Source organism: Opisthocomus hoazin, unplaced genomic scaffold (assembly GCF_030867145.1).
Source record: "Opisthocomus hoazin isolate bOpiHoa1 unplaced genomic scaffold, bOpiHoa1.hap1 HAP1_SCAFFOLD_320, whole genome shotgun sequence".
Classification (NCBI taxonomy): domain Eukaryota; kingdom Metazoa; phylum Chordata; class Aves; order Opisthocomiformes; family Opisthocomidae; genus Opisthocomus; species Opisthocomus hoazin.
Genome location: NW_027448994.1, coordinates 26,015 through 32,745, shown reverse-complemented (window position 1 = coordinate 32,745; position 6,731 = coordinate 26,015). Strand labels below are relative to the sequence as shown.

General features: G+C 64.7%; 1 long non-coding RNA gene across 1 annotated transcript; it reads right to left on the bottom strand.

Moving 5' to 3' along the window:
* Positions 1–3,606: 3,606 nt before the first annotated feature.
* Positions 3,607–4,729, bottom strand: LOC142360130 (uncharacterized). Its single transcript, XR_012762849.1, has 3 exons — positions 4,717–4,729; positions 4,535–4,566; positions 3,607–3,675 (listed from the first exon to the last, which is right to left on the bottom strand). It is a non-coding gene; the product is annotated as an uncharacterized LOC142360130 (long non-coding RNA).
* Positions 4,730–6,731: the final 2,002 nt, after the last annotated feature.

Genomic DNA, 6,731 nt, shown 5'->3' with positions numbered 1-6,731 from the left:
TGCCCCATGGTGTCCCCATGGTGTCCCCACGTCCCCATGATGTCCCCATGGTCCCCACGTCCCCCCTGTGTCCCCGGTCACTCGTGTGGTGGTGGCCAGGGGCCACCAAGACGTTGAGGAGCTCCAGGTCCATGTTCTCCACCATGTCCCCACGTCCCCCATGATGTCCCCACCACGTCCCCATGTCCCCATGATGTCCCCATGGTCCCATGACCCCCCATGATGTCCCCGGTCACTCACATGGTGGCGAGCAGGGCCACAAGGCCTTGAGGAGCTCCAGCTCATGTTCTCCACCACGTCCCCAGCACGTCCCCATGTCCCCCATGATGTCCCCATGACATCCCCATGTCCCCATGACGTCCCATGGTCCACATGCCCACCCACAACGTCCCCGGTCACTCACATGGTGGTGGCAGGGCCACCAATACGTTGAGGAGCTCAGATCCATGTTCTCCACCACGTCCCCATGATGTCCCCACGTCCCCCATGATGTCCCCACCATGTCCCCGTGGTCCCCACCATGTCCCCATGATGTCCCCATGTCCCCATGATGTCCCCATGGTCCCCATGTCCCCCCCATGTCCCCGATCACTCACATGGTGGTGGGCAGAGCCACCAAGATGTTGAGGAGCTCCAGCTCCATGTTCTCCACCACGTTCCCCCATGATGTCCCCACCATGTCCCCGTGGTCCCCACCATGTCCCCATGATGTCCCCATGACGTCCCCATGTCCCCCCCCGTGTCCCGGTCACTCACATGGTGGTGGGCAGGGGCCACCAAGGCATTGAGGAGCTCCAGGTCCATGATCTCCACCACGTCCCCAGCATGTCCCCATGTCCCCATGATGTCCCCATGGTCCACATGCCACCCACAATGTCCCTGGTTGCTCACATGGTGGTGGGCAGGGGCACCAAGACGTTGAGGAGCTCCAGGTCCATGTTCTCCACCATGTCCCCACGTCCCCATGATGTCCCCACCACGTCCCCATGTCCCTGTGACATCCCCATGGTCCACATGCCCCCCACGCTGTCCCTGGTCACTCAACGTGGTGGCTGGAGGGGCCACCAAGACATTGAGGAGCTCCAGGTCCATGTTCTCCACCACGTCCCCACGTCCCCCATGATGTCCCCTGATGTCGCCATGTCCCTGTGACGTCCCCGCCCACTCACGTGGTGGCAGGCAGGGCCACCAAGCTCTTGAAGCCCTCCAGATCCATGTTTCTCCACCACGTCCCCCATGATGTCCCCATGCCCCCGTGATGTCCCCACGCCCCCGTGATGTCCCCACACGCCCCATGACATCCCATGATGTCCCCATGACGTCCCATGATGTCCCCATGACATCCCCATGATGTCCCATGATGTCCCATGACGTCCATGATGTCCCCATGATGTCCCTGTGATGTCCCCATGACGTCCCATGATGTCCCCATGACGTCCCATGACGTCCCCATGATGTCCCCATGATGTCCCCATGATGTCCCATGATGTCCCATGATGTCCCATGATGTCCCCATGACGTCCCATGATGTCCATGATGTCCCCATGATGTCCCATGACGTCCCCATGATGTCCCATGATGTCCCCATGACGTCCCATGATGTCCCATGATGTCCCCATGATGTCCCATGATGTCCCCATGATGTCCCCATGATGTCCCCATGATGTCCCCGTGTCCCCCTGGGCACTCCCGCGGGGCGGGCAGGGGCTGGCGCAGCGTCACCGAGGTGGCAGGGGGGGACACGGGGGGGTCACAAGGGGTGACAAGGGGACATGGGGGGGTCAGGGGGGACGGGGGGGGGCGGGGGGGACACAGGGGGGTGACACAGGGGATGGGGGGGGCACAGGGGGACAAAGGGCACTTGGGGGTCCCGGGGGGGGGACACGGGAGGGGGTCCCGGGGGGGTGGGCGGGGTCAGAGCCTCCCAGGGGGGACCCCAAGAGCGCGACCCCCCCCCTTCCTGGGGAGGGGCCCCCCGCCCCGCCCCACCCCGCCCCGCCCTCATGATCGATGAGCCAGCAAAGCTTTGTCCCTGCTCCTTATGAATATTAATGAGCCAATGGGGATTTGTGCCCGCCCGCCATGAATATTAAGTGGCTACGGGAGTACCATGAATATTAATGAGCTGTTAATCGCTACCGGCTGCCTATTAATTAACATTAATTAACTCACTGGGTGCTGCACTCATTAGAATCAGTAGTGCCTGCCTCATGAATATTAATAAGCTATTATTGATGAATATTAATAAGATAATATGTGGCAGCGGCTACGGCAGCCTCCATGAATATTAATGAGCTGTTAATCGGTAACGGCTACCCGCTTATTAACGTTAATTAACTCACCGGGTGCTGCGTGTGGCCTCATTAGCATTGCTAGCGCCCGCCCTCTCATGAATATTAATTTATATTAATGACCTTACTCTGCAGACCTCATTAACATTAATTAAATGACGGATGTTAAATAAAGAACTGGGTGATAACGCGGGGAGGGGGCGTGGCCCTCCGGGAAGTGGGCGTGGCCATGCTGGAGGGGGCGTGGCGCTCAGGGCAGCGGGTGCCGTAATACGGGGCGGGGGCGTGGCCATGCGGGAGGCGTGGCCCTCCGGGAAGTGGGCGTGGCTGTGAGAGGCGGGGGCGCCATAACGCGGGGCGGGGGCGTGGCCCGCAGCGCGGGGGCGTGGCGCGCAGGGGAAGGGGGGCGTGTCCCGCAGCGAGGGGCGTGTCCCGCAGCGAGGGGGCGTGGCGCGCAGCGCGGGGGCGTGGCGCGCAGGGGAAGGGGGCGTGGCGCGCAGGGGAAGGGGGCGCGGCCCCTCCTTCCCGCCCGCCGCCATCTTGGGCCCTCCCGGCGCCATCTTGGACGGCGGGCCGGGGGTCTCCGTGTCTCGGTGCCCCCCCCCCGCGGCCTCCCCGCCTCCCCCCCGCCTCCCCCCGCCCCCCCCGCCTCCCTGTGCCCCCTCCCACCCCCGTGTCCCCTCCCCCGGCCTCGTGTCCCCTCCCCACCCCCTCGCTCCCCTCGGCTGCAGCCCTGGGACCCCCCCCCCGTGTGCTCCCCCCCCCCCTCAGGTCCCTGACCCCCCCCCCCCCCGCTCCCTGTGCCCCCCCCCGTGCCCTCTCACCCTGCGGCCACGCCCCCGAACCCTGATGTGGCCACGCCCCCGCCCCTGCTGCCTCGCCCTCTCCCTGTGGCCACGCCCCCACCCCTGCCGAAGCCACGCCCCCACTCCCTGCGGCCACGCCCTGGCTCCTGCGGCCACGCCCCCGCCCCGCTGCCACGCCCCCGCCCCTGCTGCCTCGCCCTCTCCCCCTGCGGCACGCCCCCGCCCCTGCGGCCTCGCCCCCCGCCCCCTGTGGCCACGCCCCCTCCCCCTGCGGCCACGCCCCTGCCGCCCGCAGCCGGGAGCGGGGAGCCCCCCCCGGGATGGGGGGGGGGGGGGAAATAAAAGGGGGGGAGGGTGATGGCGTGACCCCCCCCGTGTCGGTCTGTGGGCCCCCCCCAAGGGCAGACGGACCCCCGGGGACCCCCCCCGTGCCCCCCCCGCCCCAGCCCCCCCCCCCAGGACAGCCGGACCCCCCCCGTGCCCCCCCCAAGGACAGCCGGACGCGGGGGGGCAGCCGGGAGCGGGGGGCTCCGTTTATTTCCCCGGGGGGGGGGCGGGGGGGGCACCTCTGGGTGGCCCTGGGGGGGGGGGGAGGTGTCACGGGGGGGGGGGGGGCTGCACCCCCCAGCCCCCCCCATGAATCCCCAGAATGAAGCAACCCCCCCGAAATTAACCCCCCAATTAACAGCCCCCAATTAAACAACCCCCCAATTAACACCCTGCTAATTAAACCCCCCCTTAATTAAAAACCCCCTTAATTAAACACCCCCCTTAATTAAATACCACCCCCCCCAGAATAAATTCAGCCCCCCCAATTAGACACCCCCCAAATAAACCCCCCAATTAATCACCCCCCCAATTAAACACCCCCAATTAATCACCCAATTAAGCACCCCCAACTAACCCCCCAATTAAATGCAGCCCCCCCCTCATTAAAGGGCCCCCCAATTAAACACCGCCAATTAAAGAGTCCCCCAAAAGCCCCCCCATTAAGTGGCCCCCCAATTAGCCCTAATTAAGGGCCCCCCCCAATTAAGGGCCCCCCCAATCAAGGGTCCCCACAATTAAGGGCCCCTCCCATTAAGGGCCCCCCCCAATTAAGGACTCCCCCCAATTAAACACCCCTAATTAATCACAGCCCCCAAAATAAAGCCCCCCCCAATTAACAGCCTCCAATTAAAGGCCCCCCCAATTAACCCCCCCAATCAACCCCCCCAATTAAAGGCCCCCCCAATTACCCCCCCCAATTAAATGCCCCCCAATTAAGCACCCTCTAATTAAAGGCCCCCCCCAATTAAACGTGCACCCCAAATGAATCCCCCACCCCCAAAATCAATACAGCCCCCCCCAATTAAACACCCCCCCAATTAAACACCCCCCGCCATAATTAAGCCCCCCCAATTAAGCCCCGCCCCCAATTAAGCCCCGCCCCCTCACCGTCCTGCGTCGCCGTCGCCATCACTGGGGCACTGGGGGGGGGGGGGGGGAGCCGTTTTGGGGGGCTGGCACCGCCCCCCCGAACCCGCGACCCCCCCCCGAGGTGTTGGGGACCCCCCCGTGGTATCGGGGACCCCCCAGGTATTGGGGACCCCCCCCTGGTTTTGGGGTCCCCCCCCCACCCCGGATCTCCAGCCGGCGCCCGGTGACGACCTCCCCCAGCTCATTGACCCCAGTGACCCCCCCAGGACCCCGGGGTGGCCCCCCAAGACCCCAGACCCCCCCTCCAGGTTTTGGGGACCCCCCCTGGGCTTTGAGGACCCCCCCAGATATTGGGGACCCCCCCCCGCACCCAAAATCTCCACCTGGCACCCGGTGACGACCTCTCCCAACTCCTTGATGAACCCAACGGCTCCTCCAAGACCCCAGGGTGCCCCCCCTCCAGGTTTTGGGGACCCCCCCCTGATTTCGGGGACCCCCCCCAGATTTTGAGGACCCCCCAGATATTGGGGACCCCCCCCGCACCCCAAATCTCCACCCAGCCCTCAACGATCTCCTCACCCAACCCCTTGATGAACCCAACGGCTCCTCCAAGACCCCAATGGCTCCTCCAAGACCCTGCGGTGCCCCACCCTGGCTTTTGGGGACCCCCCTGATTTCGGGGACCCCTCCCCGGTTTCGGGGTCCCCCCCTGCACCCCAAATCTCCATCTGGCACCCGGTGACGGCCTCTCCCAACCCCTTGATGAACCCAACGGCTCCTCCAAGAACCCAACGAGACCCCAACAGCTCCTCCAAGACACTGGGGTGGCCCCTCCTCCAGGTTTTGGGGCCCCCCCCGATTTCGGGGACCCCTCTCGATTTCGGGGACCCCCCCTGCACCCCAAATCTCCACCAGCCCTCAACGATCTCCTCTCCCAACCCCTTGATGAACCCAACGGCTCCTCCAAGACCCCAATGGCTCCTCCAAGACCCCGGGGTGCCCCACCCTGGCTTTTGGGGACCCCCCCTGATTTCGGGGACGCCCCCAGATTTAGGGAACCCCCCCTCGATTTCGGGGACCCCCCCTGCACCCCAAATCTCCACCCAGCACTCAACGATCTCCTCTCCCAACCCCTTGATGAACCCAACGGCTCCTCCAAGACCCCAATGGCTCCTCCAAGACCCCGGGGTGCCCCACCCTGGCTTTTGGGGACCCCCCCTGATTTCGGGGACGCCCCCAGATTTAGGGAACCCCCCTAGATTTCGGGGACCCCCCCTGCACCCCAAATCTCCACCCAGCACTCAACGATCTCGTCTCCCAACCCCTTGATGAACCCAACGGCTCCTCAAGAACCCAACAAGACCCCAACGGCTCCTCCAAGACCCTGGGGTGCCCCACCCTGGGCTTTGGGACCCCCCCTGATTTCGGGGTCCCCCCCTGCACCCCAAATCTCCACCCAGCACTCAACGATCTCCTCTCCCAACCCCTTGATGAACCCAACGGTTCCTCAAGAACCCAACAAGACCCCAACGGCTCCTCCAAGACCCCAACGGCCCCTCCAAGACCCCAGGGTGGCCCCCCCTCCAGGTTTTGGGGCCCCCCCCCGATTTCGGGGACCCCCCCCCAGATTTAGGGAACCCCCCTCGATTTCGGGGACCCCCCCTGCACCCCAAATCTCCACCCAGCACTCAACGATCTCGTCTCCCAACCCCTTGATGAACCCAACGGCTCCTCCAAGAACCCAACAAGACCCCAACGGCTCCTCCAAGACCCTGGGGTGCCCCACCCTGGGTTTTGGGGACCCCCCCTGATTTCGGGGTCCCCCTGCACCCCAAATCTCCACCCAGCACTCAACGATCTCCTCTCCCAACCCCTTGATGAACCCAACGGTTCCTCCAAGAACCCAACAAGACCCCAACGGCTCCTCCAAGACCCCAACGGCCCCTCCAAGACCCCAGGGTGGCCCCCCCTCCAGGTTTTGGGGCTCCCCCCGATTTCGGGACCCCCCCAGATTTAGAGGACCCCCCCCGGTTTCGGGGACCCCCCCTGCACCCCAAATCTCCACCCAGCCCTCAATGATCTCTCCCAACCCATTGATGAACCCAATGGCTCCTCCAAGACCTCAACAGCTCCTCCAAGACCCTGGGGTGGCCTCCCAAGACCCAGCCCCGTCCCCACAGGTTTTGGAGACCCCCCTGATTTCGGGGACCCCCCC